Raw genomic sequence first — 27,875 nt, forward strand, 5'->3', positions numbered from 1 at the left:
CAATCTCAAAAAAGATGATCTATGTATATATGCACATTACTTATGTAAAACAGATTTAAGATGATGGATAATATTGAAAGACAAGGACATAATAGTGCAAGATTTTAGCACAGTTTACAGAGTCATACTTTTATGTAACATGGAAAAGTGAGGTGGGTTAATTATCTGTTGAATTTTAAGCATTAAAAACATACAAAGAAATATGACTAGAAAGAAGAGAACAAAAAGTACTTTAGCAATGGTTTACAAAAATAAATTTCAGTATAAGGAAAAATGTTTGCTCATGAGTTTTTGCAAAATAGCAAAATAAAATATTTAATAATCTTTTTCATACAGCATAATTTACTAGTCATTACCTTAGGCAAGGAGAGATTTTTGTCAATAAATTTGCTTAGAGCTTTTTAAAAAAGAAAATTAACTTAAAAAAGTACATTTCTTGAGAGAAGACAATATGGTGATGGAGTAGGCGGATGTACCAACTTCCACCTCCCAGAACCAAAGTGGATTACAAACTAATTATAAGAACCATCATCTGGAAAAACCAACTTTGGACTAAACTAAAAGGACTACTCATCCAAGGAACACTGAAGAAGGCACACTGAGACTGTTAGGAAAAGCGGAAATGCAGAGAGGGCTGCCCAGCTCCCCAGAGTGAATGGCAGCCAGGAGAGACTCTGGTGGCAGGAAGTGAGTTTAGAAGACAGGGGAGGGTCCTGAGTCCCAGGAACAAAGCCCCAGCCTGCAGCCCCAGAGCCTAGAAGAGGTATATGGACAGTATTTAGCTGGAAACAAGACAGGATACTGTTTGTGAGAAAGAGACTGATTTCTCAGACCCAGGATTCTTCTTAAAGGGACCACGCAGAAAACCTCTCTCACAACCACTCACCCAGGGCTCTGGGGGATAGGGAGAGAGGAGAGGACTGGAGTAGCAGGAAGAGAGTGTAATCTAGGAGGCACAAGGAGAAACATTTTGAGAGACAGCCACCCTAACCCCTAGGATGAGTCACTCACCAAATCTGAAGTGAATATTTCCCCTGGAAACAGCAATACCAGCAAAGGGAAGCAGGAAACCAGCCAAACAAGCTCTCCCACGGCACTCAGAGCAGAGTTGCTTAGAAGGAGGGAGCTTTCGGGACTACAATAGTGAGTGTTAGGGTCTGAGCTGCAGTGCCCCCACCCACATGGCTGAGGGCTTGCCCGAGGGTGGGAGGTGGCAGTACACAGAAGCACAGTTCAGTTGGCAAGGGCAGAAGCCGGCTGGCCACCACTGAGCCCCAGGAGTGAGTTCAGTCTTGCCCAGCTGGGGAGGAGGAGACATGCAAAAGTGGTCAAGCCCAGCTGTGGGCCGCCTGCAGTCCAGCCTGCGGGGGAAGGGCAGGAGCCCTGGAAGGGGCGGAGACCCACCCTTGACCAAGGGCGCAGAAGCACAACCTTGCCACACCCGCAGAACCAAGGATTGTGGCCTGACTTGGGAGCCAAAAGCCCAAAATAGGTGGAGTCTCGCTACTGAGCATGGGCACGCAGTCCTGCCCAGTATGTGGAGCCAAGGCTTGCAGCCATCCCACCAATGAGCTCCTGCTGCAAGGGTGGGACGAAAGCCCAGAATCAGGTGGAGACCAGCAGCCCAGCAAAGGTGCTCACTCCTGCCCTCAGGGCTGAGCATAATGACACCTGTGGGGGCGGGGCAAAGGCCAAGGCCACCGAGGCTTGTACACCCGAGCACGTGATTACAGCCACTCTATGAAGGAGAGGCAGAAACTTCTGCAACAGCCCCAGTGGGCAGGCAAGAGAAAAGCCCATACCTGAACGCCCTAGGCAGCAATAGCAGAGGGGGTGGGGGGTCTGCAGATAGACCACACCTAGGGAACACAGAGGCCACACCCAGTGGAGTCCAGTGGTCAAAACCTTCTTTTACACAGACAAAATGAGAAGGCAGAGAAATGCAACACAAATGAATCAACTGAAATCCCCAGAAAAGGACCTGAATGAGTCAGATATAACCAAATTACCAGATGCAGAGTTTAAAATAACGATTGATAGGATGCTCAAAGATATTAGAACAACAATAGATGGTCACTCCGAACACCTAAATAAAAAGATAGCAAATATAAAAAAGGACATTGAAATAATAAAAAGAATCAGTCAGAAAGGACAAATACAATATCAGAAATGAAGAACACAATAAAAGGAATTAAAAGCAGGATAGATGAAGCTGAGAATTAGATCAGCGAGTTAGAGGACAAGATAAATGAAGGCACGGAAGCAGAGCAGGAAAAAGAAAAGAGACTCAAAAAGTCTGAGGAAACTCTAAGAGAGCTTTGTGATAACATCGGCATCATAGGCGTTCCTGAAGAAGAAAAGAAAGAACAAGAGATAGAGACTTTGTTCAAACATATCATAGCTGAAAACTTCCCTCAATTAAGGCAGCAAAATGTCTCATAAGTTTAAGAAGCACAGAGAACTCCATTAAAGAGAAACCCAAAGAAATCTACACCAAGATACATCATAATTAAAATACCAAAGCTAAGTGATAAAGAGAAAATATTAAAAGCTGCTAGACAAAAAAAAGACTATCACCTACAAATGAGCCCCCATATGGATGACTTCCAACTTCTCAACAGAAACACTTAAGGCCTGAAGGGAATGGCAAGAAATATTCAAAGTAAGGCAGAACAAGCGCCTACAACCAAGACTACTTTATCTAGCAAAGCTATCATTTAAAATTGCAAAAGAAATAAAAAGCTATCCAGACCAAAAAAAAAATAACTAAGGAATTTACTACAACCAAACCAATGCTGCAAGAAATACTAAGGGGCCTGTTGTAAACAGATCAAAAGAGAAAAAGAGAACAGCGAAAGAGGAATACACTTTTAAAGAATAAAATGGCAATAAACAACTACATATCAATAATAACCTTAAATGTAAATAGATTAAATGATCCGATCAAAAGACATAGGGTAGCTGCGTGGATAAGAAAACAGGACCCATACATATGCTGTCTACAAGAGACACAAGTTAAAACAAAAAATGCACATAGGCTGAAGATAAAAAGATGGAAACAATATTTCACGTAAATGAAAATGAAAATAAAGCTGAGGTAGCAATACTTATATCAGACAAAATGGACTTTAAAACAAAGGCTATAGTAAGAGATAAAGAAAGTCACTACATAATGATAAAGGGAGCAATCCAACAGAAAGATATAACCGTTATAAATATCTACGCACCGAATATAGGAGCAACTAAATATATAAAGCAGACTTTGAGGGATTTAAAATGTGAGATCAACAGCAATACTATAATAGTAGGGGATTTCAATACCCCACTAACATCACTAGATAGATCCTCAAGAAAGAAAATTAACAAAGAAACAGCAGACTTAAAGGACATACTAGATCAACTAGTTTAACAGATATCTTCAGAACCTTTCACCCTAAAGCAGCAGAATATACATACTTTTCAAGTGCTCATGGTACATTCTCTAGGATAGACTGCATGTTTGGCCACAAAAGCAGTTTCAAGAAATTTAAGAAGATTGAAATCATATTGAGCACTTTCTTTGATCACAATGGCATGAAACTAGAAATCAACCACAACAGGACAACTGAAAAATACTCAAACATTTGGAAACTAATAAATAGCATGTCATTAAATAACAAATGAATTAACAATGAGATCAAAGAAGAAATATAAAAATTCCTAGAAATGAATGATAATGAGAATACATCAATTCAAAATTTATGGGTCAGCCTGACCAGGCGGTGGCGCAGTGGATAGAGTGTCAGACTGGGATGCAGAGGACCCAGGTTCGAGACCCCCGAGGTCGCTAGCTTGAGCGCGGGCTCATCTGGTTTGAGCAAAAAAAAAAAAAAAAAAAAGCCAACCAGCTTGAACCCAAGGTCCCTGGCTCCAGCAAGGGGTTACTCAGTCTGCTGAAGGCCCGCGGTCAAGGCACATATGAGAAAGCAATCAATGAACAACTAAGGTGTTGCAATGCGCAATGAAAAAAAAACAAACAAACTAATGATTGATGCTTCTCATCTCTCTCCGTTCCTGTCTGTCTGTCCCTGTCTATCCCTATCTCTGACTCACTCTATCTCTGTAAAAAATAAATAAATAAAAAACAAAATTTATGGGACATAGCAAAAGCAGTTCTGAGAGGGAAGTTCATAGCATTACAGGCATACCTTAAGAAGCTAGAAAAAGCTCAAATAAACAACTTTACTCTGCATCTAAAAGAACTAGATAAAGAACAGCAAGTAATGCCCAGAGGTAATAGAAGGAAGGAAATAATAAAGATCAGAGCAGAAATAAATGACATAGAGGCTAAAGAAACAATTCAGAGGATCAATGAAACCAGGAGCTGGTTCTTTGAAAAGGTAAAGAAGATTGATGAACCTTTAACCAGACTCACCAAGAAAAAAAGAGAGGGGACTCAAATAAATAAAATTAGAAACGAGAGTGGAGAAATAACAACTGACACACCAGAAATACAAAATATTGTAAGAAAATACTATGAAGAACTGTACACCAAAAAACAAGACAACCTAGATGAAATGGACAAATTCCTTAAAACATATAATCTTCCAAAAATTATCTGGAAGAATCAGAAAACCTAAACAGACCAATTACAACAAATGAGATTAAAACAGTTATCAAAAAACTCCCAATAAAGAAAAGTCCTGGACCTGATGGCTTCACAAGTGAATTCTACCAAATATTCAAAGAAGAACTAACTCCTATCCATCTCAAGCTATTTTAAAAAATTCAAGAGGAAGGAAGACTTCCAAGCTCCTTTTATGAGATGAGTATAATTCTGATTCCAAAACCAGGCAAAGACAACACAAAGAAAGAAAATTATAGGCCAATATCCCTGATGAATTTAGATGCTAAAATCCTCAACAAAATATTAGCAACCCGGATCCAGGCATATATGAAAAAAATCATACACCGTGATCAAGTGGGATTTATTATTGTGAGGCAAGGCTGGTACAATATTCACAATACAATCAATGTGATTCATCACATAAACAAAAGGAAGGAGAAAAACCACATGATAATTTCAATAGATGCAGAAAAAGCATTTGATATAATCCAACACCCATTCATGATCAAAACTTTCAGCAAAGTGGGAATACAGGGAACATACCTCAACATGATAAAGGCCATCTATTACAAACCCACAGCCAACATCATACTCAATGGACAAAAATTAAAGGCAATCCCCTTAAGATCAGGAACAAGGCAAGGGTGCCCCCTTTCACCACTCTTATTCAACATAGTTCTGGAAGTCCTAGCCACAGCAATCAGACAAGAAAAAGAAATAAAAGGCATCCAAATTGTAAAAGAAGAAGTAAAACTATCATTATTTGCAGATGATATGATATTGTATATAGAAAACCCATTCAAAAAACTACTGGACCTGGACCTGATAAATGAATTCAGCAAGGTAGCAGGATATAAAATGAATACTCAGAAATCAGAGGCATTTTTATACACTAACAGGGTACTGTCAGAAAGAGAAATTAAGGAAGCAATCCCCTTCACAATTGCAACCAAAAAAATAAAGTACCTAGGATTAAATTTAACCAGAGAGATTAAAGACTTGTACTCGGAAAATTATAAAACATTGATAAAAGAAATCAGGAAAGATACATACAAGTGGAAGCATATACCGTGCTCATGGTTAGGAAGAATAAACTTCATTAAAATGTCTATATTACCCAAAGCAATTTATAAATCAATGCAATACCAATTAAAATATCAATGACTTACTTTAAAGATATAGAATCCATATTCCAAAAATTTATATGGAACCAAAAGAGTACACGAATAGTTTCAGCAATCTTAAAAAAGAAGAATAAAGTGGGAGGTATCACACTTCCGGATATCAAGTTATACTACAAGGCCATTGTACTCAAAACAGCCTGGTATTGGCGTAAGAACAGGCATATAGATCAATGAAACAGAACAGAGACCCCAGAAATAAACCAACATTTTTATGGACAACTGATATTTGACAAAGGAGGTAAGAGCATACACTGGAGTAAAGATAGTCTTTTCAACAAACGGTGTTGGGAAAATTGGACAGCTACCTGCAAAAAAATGAAACTAGACCACCAACTTACACCATTCACAAAAATAAACTCAAAATGGATAAAAGACTTAAATGTAAGCTGTAAAACCATAAGCATCTTAGAAGAAAACATAGGCAGTAAGCTCTCTGACATCTCTTGCAGCAATATATTTGCCAATTTATCTCCATGGGCAAGGGAAATAAAAGGCCGGATAAACAAATGGGACTATATCAAACTAAAAAGCTTCTGCACGGCTAAAGACAATAAGAACAGAATAAAAAGACAAACTACACAATGGGAGAATATATTTGACAATACGTCTGATAAGGGGTTAATAACCAAAATTTATAAAGAACTTGTAAAACTCAATACCAGGAAGACAAACAATCCAATCAAAAAATGGGTGAAAGAAATGAATAGACACTTCTCCAAAGAGGACATACAGATGGCCGATAAGCATATGAAAAAATGCTCAGCATCACTAATCATTAGAGAAATGCAAATTAAAACTGCAATGAGATATCATCTCACACCAGTCAGAATGGTGCTCATCAACAAAACAGCACAGAATAAATGCTGGCGAGGATGTGGAGAAAAGAGAACTCTCCTGCACTGCTGGTGGGAATGCAGACTGTTGCAGCCATTGTGGAAAACAGTATGGAGATTCCTCAAGAAATTAAAAATCGAACTTCCTTTTGACCCAGCTATCCCACTTTTAGGAATATACCCCAAGAACACCATAGCACTGTTTGAAAAGAAGAAATGGACTTCCATGTTTATGGCAGCATTGTTCAAAATAGCAAAGATCTGGAAACAGCCCCAAGTGTCCATCAGTGGACGAGTGGATTAAAAAGCTTTGGTACATATATACTATGGTATACTACTCAGCCATAAGAAATGATGACATCAGATCATTTACAACAACATGGATGGACCTTGATAACATTATACTGAGCGAAATAAGTAAATCAGAAATAACTAAGAACTATATTATTTCATACATAGGTGGGACATAAAAATGAGACTCAGAGACATGGACAAGAGTGTGAGGGTTACAGGGTGGGTGGGAGGAGAGGGAGGGGGTTAGGGGAGGGGAGGGGCACAAAGAAAACCAGTTAGAAGCTGATGGAAGACAATTGGACTTTGGGTGAAGGAATGCTGCATAATCAAATGTGAAAATAACCTAGAGATATTTTTTCTGAACATATGTACCCTGATTTATCAATGTCACCCCATTAAAATTAATTTTTAGAAAAGTACATTTTTTTTTTGTATTTTTCTGAAGCTGGAAATGGGAAGAGACAGTCAGACAGACTCCCGCATGCACCCGACCGGGATCCTCCTGGCACGCCCACCAGGGGCGACGCTCTGCCCACCAGGGGTTGATGCTCTGCCCCTCCGGGAGGTCGCTCTGCCGCGACCAGAGCCACTCTAGTGCCTGGGGCAGAGGTCAAGGAGCCATCCCCAGCGCCTGGGCCATCTTTGCTCCAATGGAGCCTTGGCTGTGGGAGGGGAAGAGAGAGACAGAGAGGAAGGAGGGGGGGGTGGAGAAGCATATGGGTGCTTCTCCTATGTGCCCTGGCCGGGAATCGAACCCGGGTCCCCCGCACGCCAGGCCGACGCTCTACCGCTGAGCCAACTGGCCAGGGCCAGAAAAGTACATTTTTTTAAGCAAGAAATAGATCCTGAGACTAAACCCTAAGCATATCTTCAATAATATTTTTGAGTTGCAAAAAGTAAAAAATAAATAGTAAAAATTTTCAGAAAATATTAGAACAAAATTATGGAAAGATTAGAATGGGAAATTAGTAGAATATTGACTAAAAAACACTGATTTTTACTTATAGTTCACTTATGTATTATTTTTAGGAATGAGTAAACAATTAACTAATAATTTAATTATTTTATGAAAATTACTGGGGATTATGTTTTTTCAAAAGAACACAATGAGAATTCTTTAACCCCAAGTACTAGAAACTGCTTCATGAGAAAGTAAGGCAAGGGCTTAACTTGAAACTTGCATTTTGGGAATGTCGAGAATTTCTTTGTATTGCAAAGTTTATTATTTACCCAAGTTATTGCCTAATTTGGAAAGTGAGTTTTAGCTCTTTATTCTGAGGTTTCTGTTTTGAATTAGATAATAACATAAAGACTAACCAGAATAACCTTTCTATACTGGTCTTTACTGATTTGTAATGGGAAATAAATCTTTTGCTTATAGAGAGAAAGTACATATGTATTATATAACTTGCCAATATGAACAAACAAACAAACAAAAAATGGCTTTAAGAATGAAGGCCCTGGCCAATTGGTTCAGTTGATGGAGAGTTGACCCGGAGTTCAGATGTCCCATGTTCAATCCCTGGTCAGGACTCACAGGAGATGCTACCATCTGCTTCGCTCCCCTTCCCTTTCTCCTTTTCTCTCTCTTCCTCTCTCACAGCCAGTGGCTCAGCTGGTCCTAGCATTGGCCCTAGGCTTTGAGAATAGCTCAGTTAATTCCAGCATTGGGCTCAGACAGGGATTGTCAGATAGATCCTGGTTGAGGTACATGTGGGAGTCTGTCTCACTATCTCCCATCTTCTCACTTAAAAAAAAAGAAAAAAAAAAGAAATGCATTAAAAAAATGAAGCAAAAGAGTTAAAGAAAAAGAATAAAAACTAAAAAACAGTTTAAAGCACTGGTGGACCACATTTTGACAGTAATCCTTAACTATAATATAAAATTATTATATATTCTCTTTCAAGATTCTCAGTGACAGTCATCTCTAATTCCCTTTAATAGTCCCTTTAATAGTTTCTGTTTCTCTAATAAAATGAAGCATGTACCAAATTCATAATTCTTGCCATGTTTGTATGCAATGTCTACAATTATTTACTAATGATTTTAGTCAATCTTATTTTTTCCTGATTAAAAGCATATAACAAGAAAACAATATCACCATGAAATCAAGATTTAGTGTTCCAGTATTTTGAACACATATTAGAATAGAAACAGTATTATTAAAAATGTTATAACTATAATCACATAAAATGATGATATCTTCTGTACCCCATTTAATGAAAAACTACCCTACATTAGAAATGTTTATTTCACATTAATGGAAAAAAAATCCTGATATCCATGCAAGTGTTTTTATCATTGTAAAAATTGTGCTAAAATGTTACTAAGATAGATATATTTTGAGAGTTTACTTTAAATTCATTGACCTCCATGGGTCTACATCCTGGGGGAAATCTAACAGTGAAGAGCAGACAACTCTTTTATGTTGGAATCCATGGGAGTCTGAAAAGACCAGTGTAACAGGCTTTATTGAAAGGAAGAAAAGAACCCTGTCAGGGACTTCTCTGGGGAGAAAGGCACCGGTACAGACTATAAGGCGAATTTAATAGGGTTTGGGAGAGCCTGAGGAGATACTGAGTCAGAAGTTCTGGTATGTTCCCTTTTATAGTTTTATGGTTTTGGCTTCCTGGAAGTCTTCTTCCTCAGGGGTGATTGTCCAGTAAGTCAGGGTGAGGTCAGGCAGCCAGGTGGAACAACTAAAGAGCAGTTGGAAGTTCTGGTAAATTCATATATCTATCATTTTATTAACTACTTTCATACTTACTGGCATTCTATCAGGTTCTTGACTTATATGCATTTTATTCACATGATACTCAATGACTTGGTATTTTGGTTATCACCTCCCTCTTTTTACAGATCAGGAAACTTGGTTTCAGAGAATTGAAGCAGTCGCTTAGGAGTATACAGCTAGAACTTTCCCATTAGTCTGTTCTATCAGTCTCCTTCTAAAAATCAGCATAATCGGGACTTAGAGAACACAAGTGGATGGGCTTGAAAACGAACACAGAAAAGACAAAGGGAGTGAAAGTGGGCTTGCTGGCCGCTTACTCCAAATAAAAACACTTCTCTCTGCAGAGGCGGATTAAGGTTGATTGAGGCCCCTGCACAGAAAAAAATATTGGGCCCCTTAAAAAAAAGAGAGACAGGGAAAATAAAAATACATGTTAACCTTATTTTTAAATAAATAGAAAATATTATGTACTATTAATGTTAAAATTGTACATATGAAACCAAACTTGGTGTCATTAGAAAAAAGTGTAAAGTTCGGGTTTTGCGGGGCCCTTCAGCAGTGGCATAGTGAACATAACTGGCATCCGGGGCACGACACTTTATTGGTGCCTCCTCCCCTTATACTACGCTTTTCTTGTTTGTCTTGGAGACCATTTGGCACCCCTCTGTGAGTGGCGTCCGGGGCATGATAGACCCCCCTGGCCCCCCTCGCTACGCTACTGCCCTTCAGAAGTTTGGGCCCAGGGCGCCCATCTGGTGCACCTGCCATTAAATCTGCCTCTGTTTCTGTGATAAATTCCTCTGAAACTGAAACCTCAAGGTTCTATATTGTCTTTCAGATTCATCTAGCTCTAAAACAGGATGTGTCTAAGACTCACATTTGTGAATAATTCCTAAACGATGAATTAAGGTAAACTCCTCATTTGCCCAAGTTCTTTGTTTTTTTTTTTTTCAGTCTATCAACTTGTATATATGGAGGCCCTAGTTTCACAAAGTAATATAAATCAGATTCTGTCACATGCTCATAAAATTTGGAATTAGAGAATTTTGGCTCCAGAAGCCATGAAGCTGACAAGATCACTGTAGTAATTCCAACACATCTCTATTTATGTGCGTCTCAGCAGAGCATCAAGCACTAACATTTTCTACCACACACTCCCTATGTTGTTGATAAAGTGAAAAGTTAAATTTGAAGGAAGAAGTATTAAAGTTTACAGGACATCTTTAGGATTCTAAAAATTATGAAGAATAGCTTCAGGTTATTATAAGCTATTTTATAAAATATTCTTTGAATATGGAAATAAATGCTTTGGAGGTATCTTCTCTCTACTTGAACCATTCACACAACTAGTTTAGTTAAATGTCACAAAGATTTGTGTTGTTGAGAAGAAATTAGTAATAAGAATGTGTTATGTTTATTTGAATTGTTGAAAAGGAATACATTCATTGCTTTAGAAATCACTCTGCTGATGTGTTAAAGAAACCAGCTTTTGTAATTTATGAAAACAGCTAGATGCACATGTTAAGATATGGCATACAAAATTACTTTGACTTCATTTTGAAAAGACTTTAATTTGATTTAGTCCAAAATATATAGAAAATCTTATTCATTCTCTACTGAGAACAGTAAAAGTGATTCCAGGATAAAACTAATATGAGTAAATATCTCTCTTTTCAAATGATTAATGTATTCAAACCACCCAAAGGCATGTGTAATTTTATAGTTTTTTTAAAATATACATCCTATAACTCTTGTAAATTTCCACCAAACTGCTGTTATAATTGTTGTGTAGCATATATTTTCTTTTTTTTTTCTTTACTTTTTTTTTTTTTTTTCTGGAGTGAGAAGTGGGAGGCAGAGAGACAGACTCTTGCATGCACCCAACCAGGATCCACCTGGCATACCCACTAGGGAGCAATGCTGTGCCCATCTGGGGTGTTGCTCCATTGCAACCAGAGCCATTCTAGCATCTGAAGTGAAGGCCATGGAGCCATCCTCAGTGCCTGGGCCAACTTTTTGCTCCAATGGAGTCTTGGCTGTGGGGAAGGAAGAGAGAGATAGAGAGAAAGGAGAAAGGGAAGGTTGGAGAAGCAGATGAACACTTCTCCTGTGTGCCCTGGCCTAGAATCAAACCTGGGATTTCCACACACCAGGCTGATGCTCTACCACTGACCAGGGTAGCATATATTTTTTATAGGGATTTTGTTGCTGGCCATTGGACACTATAACAATTATTAATTAAATTTTTATAACTATTAGAAATGAGATAAATTACAAATATTTTCTGAGATATTAGAAAAATTAAGAAAATCAGAATTAACTAGCACATTCATTATTATTTATAATTAAAAAGCGCAAAAAATTGCGATGATGTATTTTGTCTAACATATTGGTAAGTAATAATCAAATATTCCTTTCTAAATACTGTGAGATGAGCTCTCTTTTCTCTGATGTTGAGAGTTTAAATGGTATCATCTAATTCAAATATGTAGTAGATCATTCATTTTAACATATGTATACCTTTTGATTTAGTAATATTACTTTTAAGAATTTTTTCTAAGAAAATTATATAGTCATATATATATTTACATGTTATTAATTAAATACTCAAACATTTACCAAACATTAAAATAATTTTTCTAAAGATTATTAGAGAACAAATGCTGAAAATCGAAGAATCTTTTGATAGAATAGTAAGGTAAATATAAAATATTAAACTTAATATATAGTAACACTCAGATCTTGTTTAAAATTATAAATATTGCTTGTAAAAAAACAGTAAGAAAATGTATCAGTGCTGTGGTAGTGATCTCTCAGTGCTGGGATCTTTTAGCTTTGGGATAGGTTCATGATGGGACTTAAGACGATTGCTGCTTCCTTCTTTGTCACATTATCCATCAAAGGTATTTACATAACCATTTAAAATATTTTTTGTTGTTTTGTGGTTTTTATGTAAAGGGACCATAGTCCAACTAAAGGATTCATTAAACATTAGTTAAGTTTATAATATTTACTTTCCATTCAAATACCAATTAAAACTTAGAAAGTGAATAATATCCTTTTCCTTTAATTAGATTTTTATCTTGATTCCTCTTGAGTGAGATTTTTTTTTTCCCTCAACTCTTCCTCCCCCAACATTAAAGGATGAAAACAGGAGATGATACCTTTATTTTCAAGTTTCTTTTTTTATGTATATTTTTTATTTAATTAATTGTGTTTACATAGATTCTAGGGTCACCCTTAATGCATCCCATCCTCCCCCATATTCCCCTCAACATCTCCCTTTCTCCCCTCCTTGCAGCACCCTCCCCCCTTCCCTTCAGGTTTATCCATCCTATCATCCCCTTTCCCTCTGTCCTCTTTTCCTCTGGTACCTTTGATCCTTCCTCTGTCTCCATTCCATTCCTTAGTTCTCATTGAATGAGGTCATATGATATTTTTCTTTCTCTGCTTGGCTTATTTCACTTAACATAATAGTTTCCAGGTCCATCTATGTTGTTGCAAAAGGTAATATTTCCTTCTTTTTCATGGCCCCATAGTATTTCATTGTATATATGCACCACCGCTTTTTAATCCACTCATCCACTGATGGACACTTAGGTTATTTTCAGATCTTCACTATTGTGAACATGCTGCCATAAACATGGTCAAGTTTCTTACAGGAGAAAAGAAATTAATTTTTTGGACCTGGGAGTTAAGATTAAATTTAAATATGGTGCCCAGCTTGACTTTGTATAACATGTCTACTCTGTATATTTCTGAATTTATATTTCAAGCCAGGTTTTCTTCTTTCCACAACTCTAGAATCTCTATATTCAAGCTGTCCTCTTGAAACCCTAATTTGGATAGCTGTAGACTTTTCATAGTCACTATATACAAAACCCAAAATACTTTGGATTTGGTTTATACACTGCCCCATATTTCTAGAATAATACCAGACCATTCTTTATACATAGTAGATATTCATTAAATGGATTTATACATGAATTGTTGCCCAGCAAACTTGAGGGTTCTTGCAATGGTCATAGAACAATTCAATATGACTGAGGATCATTAAACAATTTGAGTTCTGAATACTATATAATTATGGTATTAGTCACTGAATGATACATTGTAAAAAATTCCTTATATTAGCTTATCCTTTTATAATGTATAACACCATTTCTTTATATTTATGACATCACTCCAGTGTTTTAACAAATATAAATTAGCCCAGAAAGATGTTCCCTTTTTGTCATAAATGGAGAAAATAATAATAGCTGTCATTTATTAAACACCTACTATATGCGAGGCACCATGCCCTGTGCTTTGCATGCATGGCATGTTTAACTCTCAGTGCCAAATACCACATTTTAAAGATGAGGAAATGGGCTTGGATGAGCTTGGTATCCTCGTGAGTTAGGTGCCTTTAAACTAGGGATAATAATTATTAGGAAGTGTAAAAAAGAGAACAAAGGCCTAGAGACATGAAGTAATACCCCAGTGTCTCCTTAGAAGGGTTGAACAAACTGTGGTTCAAACCTAGGTCATTTGTTTCCCAAGCTCATGCTTTGAAAGAGCATGCTAGTGAAAAAACTGGCCCTTATTGGTCTGGTCACAGCTGGAAATGAGACCCTTGACTCTATGACTTATTTAATCTTATTCAGTGGGATGATGATATTTGGCTATCTCTGCTACTCCATGTTCCTTGAACCCATTATACTTCCCTAACCCTTCAGCTGCTTAGGAAAGGCTATATAAAGCCATCAAATATATTTCTAAATGGATTTTGTGAAATCATAGCAGATGTAATAAGCTAAATGCTAAGGTGCCTTTAATAGGCACTTCATGGAGAAAAGAAATGGGTTTTTCTTGCATTCCTAAAGCTTGGTTTGAATATTAATACCACAACTTTATAGGTCCCAGAGCATAGAATTCAAACCATAGACTGGACTAATGACATGAGGTCACTTTTTTGTCAGATAGAGAAGAGATAAATGTCCTTTATAGGCAGGTTAGAGGTATAGAAGTAGACAGTGGCAAAAAGAAAGAGAAAGCAAGGAGAGAACTTTGATGTAAGCAATGGGTTCCTGCCTTCTTCCACCCTGGCTATGTCCTGGGGAGAGAGGAGAAGGGTAGAATGGAGGTGGCAATGATAGGCACCTATGACACGATCTGAAGGCTTCATAGCAACAGGGAAAATGTGTCTTGTTCTCCAGGGTGAGCCTGAGATATGGAATGTTTCTGAGAAATGCTTGGTCTACTCCAAGACTGCTAAGCAGTTGGGTGATAACACTTAAAGCTTAAACAAAGAGATGAGGGAGGTCCTGGCTTTGGGCACAACAGTTAAGGAAATACTATGAAAAACTGCCAATACTCAAGATAAATATTATTTTTATGAATGATTTCAAAATTAATGCACAAGCCAATGATGATCAAAATATCAACTAAAGACTGAATGTTGCTAGCTGTTTGTTTTACAACACAGCATGATTGTTATTGGTTAAAGTCTGTGCACCTGATGCTTTGAAAGGGCAAAGCTCACAATGTCAGAATTTGGAGGAAGGAAGGTTTATTGATCATCAAGGTGCCATTCAAGAAGATGGGGGTTCTGATCTTCAAATCCTCAAATTCATTTTAAGAAAGTACAGAGTCCAGGCTTTGTTTATGTCAAGGGAAGGGACAATGGGAGGGGCTGTTTTTGTAGAAACTCAGGACCCAGTCAGAATTCCTCTGATGATTAGCATGTGTGAAGCAGGAGCTATTAGCTGAAGACATGGGGAAAATGTCGTCCTGAATGAGACGGAGTCAGAGGATCTGGGCAGTTCGCTCCGTTACGTTACTGAGCAACAGGAACCAACATTTTCAATCAGGTCGTGGTGCCTGGGCTCCACCAGCCTCTGTACCCTCTGGTGGGTGACTTTGTAGTGATTGGCACTGGAGTTTGAAACTTTGGCAATACAAAGCTTCATATAAACTCTTTTTTCAATTAAAAAATTATGGCCATATATATGTGTGTGTATATATATCATAAAATTTACCATTCAAACCACATTTAAGTGTATACTTCAGTGACATTAATTACATTTACATTATTGTACAACCACCACCACCACCCATCTCCAGAACTTTTTCATGACCCCTCACTGAAACTCTGTACCTATTGAACACTGACTCCCATTCTTCCCTCCTGCTAGTCTCTAGTAATTGCCAGGTAGTAATGTTCTTTGGTTATAGAGCTCTTATTAATTTTGTCTACTTGGTTTGAAATGTAAAATAATATTTTGATAAGTGTATGAAGGGCAAATACTTTCCTTTTAGGTGCCAATCTGTCTTGGCAAGGCACTGCAAAGGGAAACTATAGGCTCTAAACTGCTTTTCTTTGCACCCATTACTTCTAATCAACATTATTCAGAGTATTCTGGACAATACTAAAATAAAAGTGCCAAGATTCATCCAAATAAAGTAGCCAAATAACCTTCAACATTTACACATTAAAATTGATCCAACATATTTGTATAGACATTTATTGCAAATGGTAACACATAACCATCTCGGTAGCAAAACCTGTGACCAAAAATAAATCTTGTGATTACTAATTCAGCAGCTGCTGCTATTTCCAGCACCCTGGTCCATGAAAGAGTCCTGTGGGTTCAGCTACCAAGACTCTCAAAGGGTTCTGACCTCTGCAACTGCTTCAACCAGACTATCACCGCCCTTTATCTGCACTCACTTGCAAATGTTCCTTGTCTTAGCCCTCAGGCACACAACCATCCTTATTCCCTTCTTCACATAGTCATATTTTAAAAATATTAGATCATGCCACTTATCAGCTTAAAACTCACAGGTGACTATCCTATATATTGATATGTAGACTAAATCCAACTCCTCAGCAAACTTCTCACTGCCTCACCCTAGCCCACTTCTCTGAGCTCAGCCCCTTCTTCTGTCTTAGGTTACTGCTCTGCTCAGAGGCAGAATAGTTAAGCTTGTTGTCACCTCCACACCTTTGCACCTGTCCTTCCCTCTGCTCTTCGCTTGGCTCACTCCTTCCTATCCTTCAAACTTAAGTCCAAGTTTTATTTCTTTAGAGAAGAGCACCAAATGATTCTTTCATGGCTTTTTAAAAAAATAAGCTCTTATCACAAACCTACAATAATATCATTCCATTTTTTGGCTCATATAGTTATTTGAATCTACCTCAGTAAGTTCTGCTATTTCAGGAACCACGCTCTCCCAACATTAGCATTGCTTATGGCCTGTAGTAGATACTCAACCTATTGAATGAATGCTTAAACAAGTGATCAAGTTTTTATGAAAAATAGTAAAGCATTTGTTAAAGTTAATTGAATGCTAAGCATTGCAGAAAGAACTCTCCATATACTATCTTATTTTAACATCCCAATTTTATGTGAGAAAGTGGTGGCTCATAGCATTTTAAAGACTTTGTCATGTGCAATAAAAACTGGTCTAACATAGGCCCTGGCCGGTTGGCTCAGTGGTAAAGCATTGGCCTGGTGTGCAGGAGACTGGGGTTCGACCCCCGGCCAGGGCACACAGGAGAAGCGCACATCTGCTTCTCCACCCCTCCCCATCTCCTTCCTCTCTGTCTCTGTTTTCCCCTCTGGCAGCCAAGGCTCCATTGGAGCAAAGTTTTCCCGGGTGCTGAGGATGGCTTTGTGGCCTCTGCCTCAGGTGCTATAATGGCTCTGATTGCGGCAGAGCGACGCCCCAGATGGGCAGAACATCGCCCCCTGGTGGGCATGCTGGGTGAATCCCAGTCAGTCGCATGCGGGAGTCTGTCTGACTGCCTCCCCGTTTCCAACTTCAGAAAAATACAAAAACAAACAAACAAAAACAAAAACAAAAAAAACTGGTCTAACAGTTTTTGAGAACCCAGGAATGCATCTATGGAGAGAACATTAAAATTTACCAAAATATTAATAGTACAAGCCATAAAATGGTATACTACTGAAGAGTCTATCACAGTAATATCCAGATAGTCAAGCTTCTTATCAAACATTCCAATCAGTTTCTACTCAATTGCTGCTTCAATCACATTTCTTCAGAAAGAAATGGGGAATTACCTTTTCTAAGTAAAATCTTCAGTGGAGATACAGAAATGTGCAAAATTATCCCTGTGGTGCAAATTAAAATTGGCCTGACTCCAAAGCCTACACAGGCATACCTGGTGCTATTGTGCCTCACTTTACTGCACTTCACCCAATGCATTTCTCCATTTCTCACAAACTCAGCATGAGACCCTGTGCCAGCAAGAAGACTGGAATTGGCTCAATGGCAACACTGCTTGGTCAGTTGTTTGGGATCCAACGGCTATATCTCCAAGGTGTGCCTGTATTTTTCCACCATCCCATGCTCCCCAGTGGCTTCTGCTATTTGAATCTTTAATTAGTTAAATACTGTATTCATCTGGTAGAGACACATCATCATTTGGCCTGAGTCAAAATGATCATATTTGATCTCATTTCATCCATCAACAACCCTCTGAGGTATAAAGATCATTATCATTTCCATTCCATAGGTAGGAAACTAGGAGTTAAGCCTTTTAGTCAGGGTCATGAAGCTGGTGATACAGGCAGAATTCAAACACAGATGTAATCATGCCAGAACCTCCACTTTGAATTCTTTGCCCTCCCTTTCAACATTCTTCAAAGAGCTCTGTGGGAATGACTTGGAGCAAAACCATGGTATTCAGAAGACACATGGCTTGGAGGATTCTCAAAGGCTGCAAAGTCCAAATATCTGCACTATTAGTGAATCTTTTCTCAAAGGAGGTTATTCACACTTCAATTACTTGCAGGAACTTTATAGTCAGGTAAACCTGGTCTCAGTGTCCTCTGCAACTTCCCATCTGTGTGTTGCTAGCCAAATTGTGGAAATTCTCTAAATGTCAAATTCATAGAGACACCTACCCCAGATGGAATGGTAAGACTAAATGAGATAAAGGTTGAAAACCATTTGCATGGTGTTTGTCACAGGTTAGTGTTTAAAAATCCGACCCATTATTAGGATTAAGTTGATCAACACTACTTAGTCTTCTGTTTACATTTTCAAAAAGAGGAAAGAAGACTTCACAGACAAACTCTTATCAACTTTTAAATTTTCTAGGGCTAGTAACCTAGATGGTGATACACCCACTTCTTTTTATTGCTGAACAGAGGAAGCTTGGCATTTGTTAAGCAGATGAGTTTATCACTAATGAAGATAAATAGTTGGACTCATCACATGTAAAATAATATTTGGAACATAATAAGAACTAACCATTAATTCCTATAAATATTATTTCATAGATCAATTTAAAAGTGAAAAGACAATTATTTTATACAAAATTTATCAAATTCTTACCATAGATATTTTCCATGATGCTTTCCAGGTGCTTTAGTATAACAAAAACAAGGAGAAATGTGGGGAAATCATAGAATAATGAATTTTTTAATTTGGCCTGACCTGTGGTGGCACAGTGAATAAAGCATCTACAAGGAACGCTGAGGTTGCCAGTTTGAAACCCTGGCTTGCCTGGTCAAGGTACATATGGGAGTTGATGCTTCCTGCCCCTCCCCCCTTCTCTCTCTCCTCTCTCTAAAAATAAATAAATAAAATAAATTTTTTAAAAAAAGAATTTTTTGATTTGGTATTTTATTTCATTGTATGGAGAAAAAAAATCTTATTTATTAATTTAATCTGTCTTGACAATTTTTAAATATTTTCTACCTTGTTCAAATAGAACAATTTGGAACAATAATTATCAAACTTCAAAACACAAATGAAGAAATTTTATCATGGTGATTACTCTATAAAATGATCATTTTTATTCATATTGCAAATGAAGACATTGAAATACAAGGAAGATAATTTGCCAAGATACAATGTGCCAAGTATCAACTTTGCTCTTAGGAATCCTGTTTCTACAGTGAGATCATCCTGTCTTTAAACTGTAGGTTAACCCTAGGAATTGTGCTGAACTTGAGACTCAGATAAGGTGACACTGTATCTGCTATCTTAGAATATTGCTCTGTCCGTGTATCATCATCCTTCCTTCAGCTGCTCTTAGATTTTCAGGAAGAGGTGAAAGAGTTATTTGTATTCATCTATACTAATTTCTTTCTTCCCGCTGTTTTCTTGAATACACTTTAATCAGAACTTTGCTCCAAACACTCCACAGAGATTGCTGTAATCCAGGTCATGAATGACATCCACCCAATTGTATTCAACGATCAGTTTCTGCTACTCATCGACTTGAAAAATCAGCAGGATTGACATAGCTGATTAGTCCTTCCTCCTTTAATCACATTTTGCTCTTGGACTCCACAAAAATCTGACAGTCCTCTTAAGACCTGGGCCTTAGAAGTCACTTCTGTTGCATAAAATTGGTCAAGGCATTCACAAAGGACAGTCTAGATTCAAGGGGAAGAAACACAGGCTCCACACTATAAATGCACAGAGAGGAAAAGAATTGTTGGTAGCCATCTTTGGAGACCAAAGCATAGAGCACAAAAATAAATAGAAGTTAAACAGGTGGATGAAGAAAAAGGGCATAGGAGGAGAGAGAATAATCATAACTTAGTACATAGGTTTGTAGATCAGACTACCTATTTTGTTTTAGATTCAATTTGTGGCAATTTTCCCTCTGAATTTTCTTTCTTGCCCTCCCTCAAATTGAGATGTATAAGATTTCAATTTACTATTTCATATTAGATAGGATTATTTATGACTGTGATTAACAAACATCAAAGATATCAGAACTGGTACTTCTTCTCACATGGATCAACATTATTGCCCCAATTCAAGGCTTCATGTTCATAGTTAAAGCAAGAAAGTGAGCTTGGAGTGGTACTAGTCATTGTTTCTCAGAATCCCACAGTCACCTTTGAATCAAATATTCAGGTATCAAGGATAGAACAGAGTTATACAGCTGCCTTTAACTAGAAAGGCAATTGGAAAGTACATAGATATTCCCAGACTGTATTTTAGTGATAGCAGTTAAAAAGAGGGTTGGGCTAGCTTTTGTATTTGTGAATCTATAGTGTTTGCCACACTTGAAAGGAAAAAATAAATAAAAAGAAACAAAAAACTATCCTTTATAGCATGAGTTGAAAAACTTCATCTGTAAAAGACCAGATAGTAAATATTAGGCTTTGAAAATCATATATCTCTGTTGAAATTATTTAACTCTGCCATTGTAATATAAAAGCAGGTATAGATAATATGTAAATTAATGGGCCTGGCTATGTTCCTATAAAATTTTATTTACAAAAACAAGCAGTGAGCCAGATTAGGCCCATGGATTACAGTTTGCTCACCCCTGCTTTAGAACAATAATTTGAACAAACATATGTGTAATCCACGTATATCCTCAGAATCCTAATCCTCTGCTCAAATGCTTTGCACTGTCACTGAGAACCACACGTCCTATTTGTGATTAATGTGCTAAAAATGAATGTATCACTACATAGTTTTTGTGGGTAGGAAATTAATAAGCAATAACAATATAAATAAATAGAAATAGACTCAAATGTAACCAACGTTAAGTCAGGGCTTTATTATAAAAATAAATTATTTTTTATAATACATTTCTATCATGTTATACAATAAAATTTCATGTAGGAATTTCAAGTAATTATTATATCTTGATATGAAGCCATTTGAGAGGTAGACAGAGCATTTACCCTTGTAGAATTGTTAGGGTGAGGCCTATGCAAACATAGCCTCATTATAACACGAGAATAACCGTATTTGTAAGAATTATGTACTCAAGAACTTTGTCCTTGACAAAAACAAGCTTAATTTCTGTTTTGAAGTTCTTCATGAAGACCTGATTATTACATTTTGCCCTTAGGTATACAGAATCTCTTAACTTAAACTCAAGAACATTTTCTCCAAGTGTGGAATCATCATAATAGCTGAAAATGAAAATGATTTCAGAGATAGCTTCAAGTTGATTGTTCAGGTGAGAAAATATATCTGCCCACATATCAACCAATGCCAAATTGTCAGAGTAAAAATATGGAAAGAGAACAACTAAGTCTACATTCAAAAATATGCCACATTGTATTTAGAGCTCTATTTACTATTACCAGTACCATCATCTCAGGCAAGAGTCTCCTTCACAAAAATTGTATCAGAAAAGTTTTTTTTTAAGTATGCAATGATGATTTTTGCACTCTCCTCTATCCAACAGATTATATTCAGTGATTTCCATATATGGCATCAGGCATTCATGAATTTATTATGTCTTATATCAACCTTTTACACTGTGACAATAATGGTTAAATCTTTGTTTTTTTTTTTTAAGAGTTTAATTCTTATGTTAAAAAGAGCTCTTTTGGTAATCTCCTGAGACCAACTTCTGGCCCAGAGTTAGAGACAAAGCTCTACTATTTCGTCTCCTTGACATGTCTCCCTACTTGTTTCCAGAAAATCTGTAACATGCAATGATTTAGAATTAATATCCCAATTCCCTAGATCTTTTAATGAATTCACTTACACTTGGGGACCTGACCAACGCATCTGTTCATGAATAGTGGAATGATTACCAAGTCCTGATGGGGAAGGCACAATGCCATCTTTTCCCTGAAATACATCCCAACTGAGAAATCAACTGCCTCATGCCGGGACATTTTTGTGTGTCAATTTTTTTTTATTAACTATAAAACTCCTTTGGACCCTTTCTTCCAAGATACCTCCCTTTTCCATATTATATATGTTAAAAGGTAGAGAAAAAAAATCCAGTGTGTGAAACGTTCTTCATGCATCTATGCCAGGACTTTTAGCATCTGACTCAGTTAATAGCCATTGCTATTCCAAATTTAAGAAATCATTTTTAATTACATTGGGCTTAACCAACACCTTCAAATCATCCATCTGCAAAAAACTTAACATGAAATTCCTATAGTACTTCTAGTAAAGTCATTGATATTAGAAGACAATATATAATCTCCAGTTCTTCACTTATCAAAAGTCTACTCATTAAACTTCAAGTGGACTTAATGTATTCATTTTATATATTTAAAAACTAAATTAAATCCCTTCAGGAGTGGAATATAACCTTGATAACGCATTTTTGTTTCCAGTTGCCTCAAGTAAACCATCTGGGAGTACAGTAGCCACTACTAACCCAGCTCCCCTTCTGAAATCAGAGAGCCAGGCAGAGTGGTTGACTTTGAGATGGAAGGTGAGGGCATGCCAGGGACCTTGAAACCAATAGAGCTTCTGTCATTGTATGTCTGGCTGGAATTTGAATTGTTGACCTGATAGCATAAGGCTGACATTTTTGTTCCTGTTTTCCAGGCTGCTGCAACTCTCTTGCCAACAGTATTGTTCATCCCTGCTCCCTAAGCACAGAGGCAAGAAGCCAGCATGATACCCACAGCACAGAAATTCCTAACACTCAGAGATTTATGACCCTGAATTTGGATATTTGTTCTGAAGCTTACCTTATTTGTCCTAGGCATTATATTGCTAGTTAAAAATTCACGATAGAAAGATACTGCTGAAAAGAGACTACTAATAGTGTTCTTCAAGCATTGTTTGATATTTGTTCATCTTCACCATCCTCCAAAAGAATCTCAAAAACAATGTGAACTCTGCCACTATGTAAATCAGGTTAACACAACATATGTATCTGTCTTTTAGGGCTTAAAATCAACAATAGACAAGATTGAAGAAAAAAGAATTATATTGAGTTACTGCCTAATTAAGTAGCTCTGTTTATGACATCTGTCATTATGTAGGTCATGTCATTGTTCAAGGTTATCATTATTGACAAATCATTGCTACAACCTCCCAACTCAGGTAATCACACATTGTCCTGAACTATATATCCTAAGCACTAGGAACTGAGAGTGCTGTTGGTATCTCTTCATCATACTCACAGTGCCTAGTAGAGTGCTATATGCAACCTGGAACTAAAATAAATATTGAATGAGTGAATGGGATAAATCTAATTTCTGAATGAGTTTATACATTTGGGCTGGTTTCCCAGGTAGCCATCCAAACCTATAACAACCAAATGCTCTTTGGCTAATGACTGTGCCCAATTTAGTCCTCACTCTTCAATTATCAACATATTAGTAATGATTATGAGAAAGTATTAACATTTAATGAGCACCTCTTACATGAAAGGCCTTTTACTACTTGTCCTAAGAACATTTTCTTTTGTTAACCATCACAACAAATTAATAAAGTTATTATTCTTATTTTACAGAAGTTCAGCCTTAAAGGAAAACTTGTCTAGAGGGCAGCAATGCCAAGAATGGAAACTTAATGCTCAGATTCCAGAACCTGCTCTTTATTCTACAGTAGCTTGCCCGTCATAGTGGATGGGCTTGGACTTTCCTTACAAAGGACAGATGTATTCTGGGTGGAGATGCCTACCATTTTGGCTAATTCATTCTTCTAATTGTGTTATCTCATACACTGGCCACTAGCCACAGGGGGTTATTAACACTACATAAAATTAATTTCAGAAGGGCTCAGTAGCCTCATGTGGCTTGTGACTACATTATTGGACAGCACAGATAGAGAACCTCATCATCATAGAAAGTTGTATGGGATACACTTGCATAGAAGAAGTAATTTCTTATCTCCCAATCAGAAAATCTGATTTCTACCACCTTTTGATGATAGAGGAAAATAGTTTTATAATAAGCTATCCTTTATTCTGACAGGAATGAGATGCCTCTTGTTTGACACATTGATTACGAAGTTGTATCTTGTTTGTAGGTGTTGCTAGAGCCCTTCTCATCAGAGGCTCAAGGGATTTTCCTTGACAGTAACAGTGGAAAGGCGTTTACATTGCTCCTACAGCCCATCCGAGAGGGAGTTGACTGGTTTTGTGTTCAGAAGAGAACAAAGAGATCAAAATACCTCAACTAAAGGTCATCAGATTGAACCATATTTATATCTCTGATTCCAAGGAGGTACACACCAAAAGTTTCTGTTATGAAAAATATATAGAACTGCAAATAGGTTGTGATGCGTTTATACTATTTGGTTTTCTATTTTCAAGAGTTTTTTTAAAGGTATGCTGGATTTCTTCAGATCATTTCCCATTAAGAAAAAAAAATCCCAGGGGTTTTATTAAAATTATTCATCATGCATATTATATTCCAATTTCTCTTTTTTAACTGAAAAGGATTGATTAAATCAGCAGGTAACAACTGAATTGTGTTTAAGACTCAGTGTGACTGGAGTAGATTATTTCTTCCTTTTTTTTTTTAAATCCCTGGGCATGGCTTGCTTTCTGTTTCTTTTTTTAAATTTTTTAGTTTTTTATTTATTTTTTATAGTGGTACTTACATATGTAATTTTAACCAAGAGTTTTGTTGGTCATTTCACTTCCTATCCTAGACATCTAGGATAAAAAAATTCAAAATGCCTCAAATTATTTTGCTTAATAAAAATTGACACATAGCGTGGTATGAGAGAAAGAGCTTGTTAGGGGCGTAGAGTCGAGAGCACAAAGCTTGCCTTACTGCAGTGCTGTGGGCAGATTTGCTTGGCGCACTGTACCTTGTAGCAAAGTGAAAATAATTGCTTTAGTAATAATAGTGCCTTACACATCTAGAGTGCTTTTCATCTTCAGTTAGCCTAAGGCTTTTTGTATTCTATATATAGATACTGCTTCAACCTGCACTAAAATCCAGCCACCTTTGGGGTGCAACCAAACATCCTTTTCTGCCCGCAACAGTTTTCAGGAGGGAAAAGGAAGAATAATTTCTCCCGTTGAAACTCCAGGAGGCATTTCTGAGTCTGAGTGGGAAGAATGTAATTTCTAAGTTAGAATTGGCGCTGACACTAGAACTTAACACCCTAATTCATATGGACAGTGGGGGTGGAATCTTCAAAGCACATGAGGGATCACTGCCAGAGTTTTATTCTTCAAATGATTAATTATAGCATTTATGAAAATGAAAGTTTTTCCCAATACAACTTTTCTTATTGTACCTGTTAGGCTTAAGAAGACCATAAGTTTGTTTATATTTTTAAAAGAGAAAACATTCATAAAAAAGATGCTTATACTTTTCACCATGCAGAATGGACAACAAATGTTAAGAGATGTGTATTAGGCCCTGCTAGCACTGGTGGAGAGAAGTTTCTAAAAATATATAATTAATTATTTGTAAATTTATGATTTGCAAACAAGTATAAAAATTACAGGTAGGAAAATAAATAAAAACTATTTAAAAATACAGCAGAGACTAAGGCTTGAGATTTCCCAAATCTATTCTCTTATAGAAAGACTCTATCAAGGGAAGTTCCTGTTAGATAATAAGCATGGAAAGAGGGGCAGAGGGTAAATAGGATATAGAGAGGGAGGAAGACACAATATTCATTTACACACAAGTAAAAACCAAACATCAACTTTCATTTTCCAAACCAGAGGATGACTGGAATATTTTCTTTTCTTCAAGTTATTTTTTTTATTTTTAAATTAATTCTTTTCAAAGTTTGCAAAGTAAAGGGCTCCAAATCTAAATAATTTAGACCAAGAGCTGTATATTTGAATTGTATTTGAATACATATTATGAAAATTTTAGAGGTTGGCTGAAATATAAATTAAGAATGTTCTGTTATAAAGTTGTTTAATTTGATTCAGGATCCAAACAATATAAATGAATTCAGTTGTTAATATCTTTAAAATCTTTTATTTTCCTTCAGATGCTATTGGTTTGTTGAAGAAACTGGATCTGTTTCCTTCTCTCTGATTTCTGTTTTATGATACATTTTAAATTGTTACTCTCTCCCCCTAATTCCCGCAATCTGTCCGTTCCATTCAGATACTCAGAGTCAATCTTAATTTAGTCCATGTACACTGTATACTCCATATTGCCTCCACTTAGGGGTACCTAAAATTTGGCTGTCTTCTTTAAGAATGCCAAGATTCATTAGTAAATACATGTGGGTTCCTGTGGTGATCACCCTCTGTTCATTGTGAAGTTCCATTTTGCCCCACAAAGTTATCTGTGGTGGGTTCTTTGGCAGCCCGCAGCTAATCCTATTTTCTTTTTTTTTTGTTGTTGTTTTTTTTTTGTTTTTGTTTTTGTTTTTTTTTCATTTTTCTGAATCTGGAAACCGGGAGAGACAGTCAGACAGACTCCCGCATGCGCCCGACCGGGATCCACCCGGCACGCCCACCAGGGGCGATGCTCTGCCCACCAGGGGGCGATACTCTGCCCATCCTGGGCGTCGCCATGTTGCGACCAGAGCCACTCTAGCGCCTGGGGCAGAGGCCACAGAGCCATCCCCAGCGCCCGGGCCATCATCTTTGCTCCAATGGAGCCTTGGCTGCGAGAGGGGAAGAGAGAGACAGAGAGGAAAGCGCGGCGGAGGGGTGGAGAAGCAAATGGGCGCTTCTCCTGTGTGCCCTGGCCGGGAATCGAACCCGGGTCCTCCGCACGCCAGGCCGACGCTCTACCGCTGAGCCAACCGGCCAGGGCGCTAATCCTATTTTCAATAATCTTTCACCTTATTTTTTTTAAGTGAGGATAAGGTAGATAGTAAGACAGACTCCCACATGCACCTCCACAGGGGTTCACCCGGCACCCCCATCTGGGGCAGATGCTTGAGTCAACGAGCTATTTTTCCCATGCTCTGATCAACCCAAGCTATCCGGAGCACCCAGGGTTCATGCTCAAACCAATTAAGCCACTAGCTGCAGGAGGAGAAGAGAGAGAGAAAGAGAGAGAGATGGGGGAAAGGGAGAGGTGGAGAAGCAGATGGCTGCTTCTCATGTGTGCTTCTCATGTGTGCCCTGACCTGGGACTGAACCTAGGACATCTATATACTGGGATGATGCTCTATCCACTAAGCAATCTGGCCAGGGTCATCTGATTTTTAAAAATAATTTATTTATTGATAAGCAAGAGAGAACGACTGAGAAACATCAATTTGTTGATCCACTTATTTATGCATTCATTGGTTGGTTCTTATATGTGCCTTGACCAGAAATCAAACCTGCAACCAGGTCAATCAGCTGTTGAAGTTCTAGCTTAAATGAAATGAGCTATCCGGCCAGCTCCTCACCTCATGGTTGTAGAACCTGTTGATATCCTTTGCCTAAATTACTTCATTAAAAATTGTCAAGTGGTGATTTTTTTAAAAAATTGTATCATTCAACCTACATTTACTAGCTGGTATTCTTTTTAAAGAACTTTTCTTCATCACCCAATCTTTAAGTTACCCTGAAATCCAGTTCCTAGGGAGAGGCAAAATAAATGCTTTAC

Source organism: Saccopteryx leptura, chromosome 10, assembly GCF_036850995.1.
Source record: "Saccopteryx leptura isolate mSacLep1 chromosome 10, mSacLep1_pri_phased_curated, whole genome shotgun sequence".
In the NCBI taxonomy this organism is placed as follows: Eukaryota; Metazoa; Chordata; class Mammalia; order Chiroptera; family Emballonuridae; genus Saccopteryx; species Saccopteryx leptura.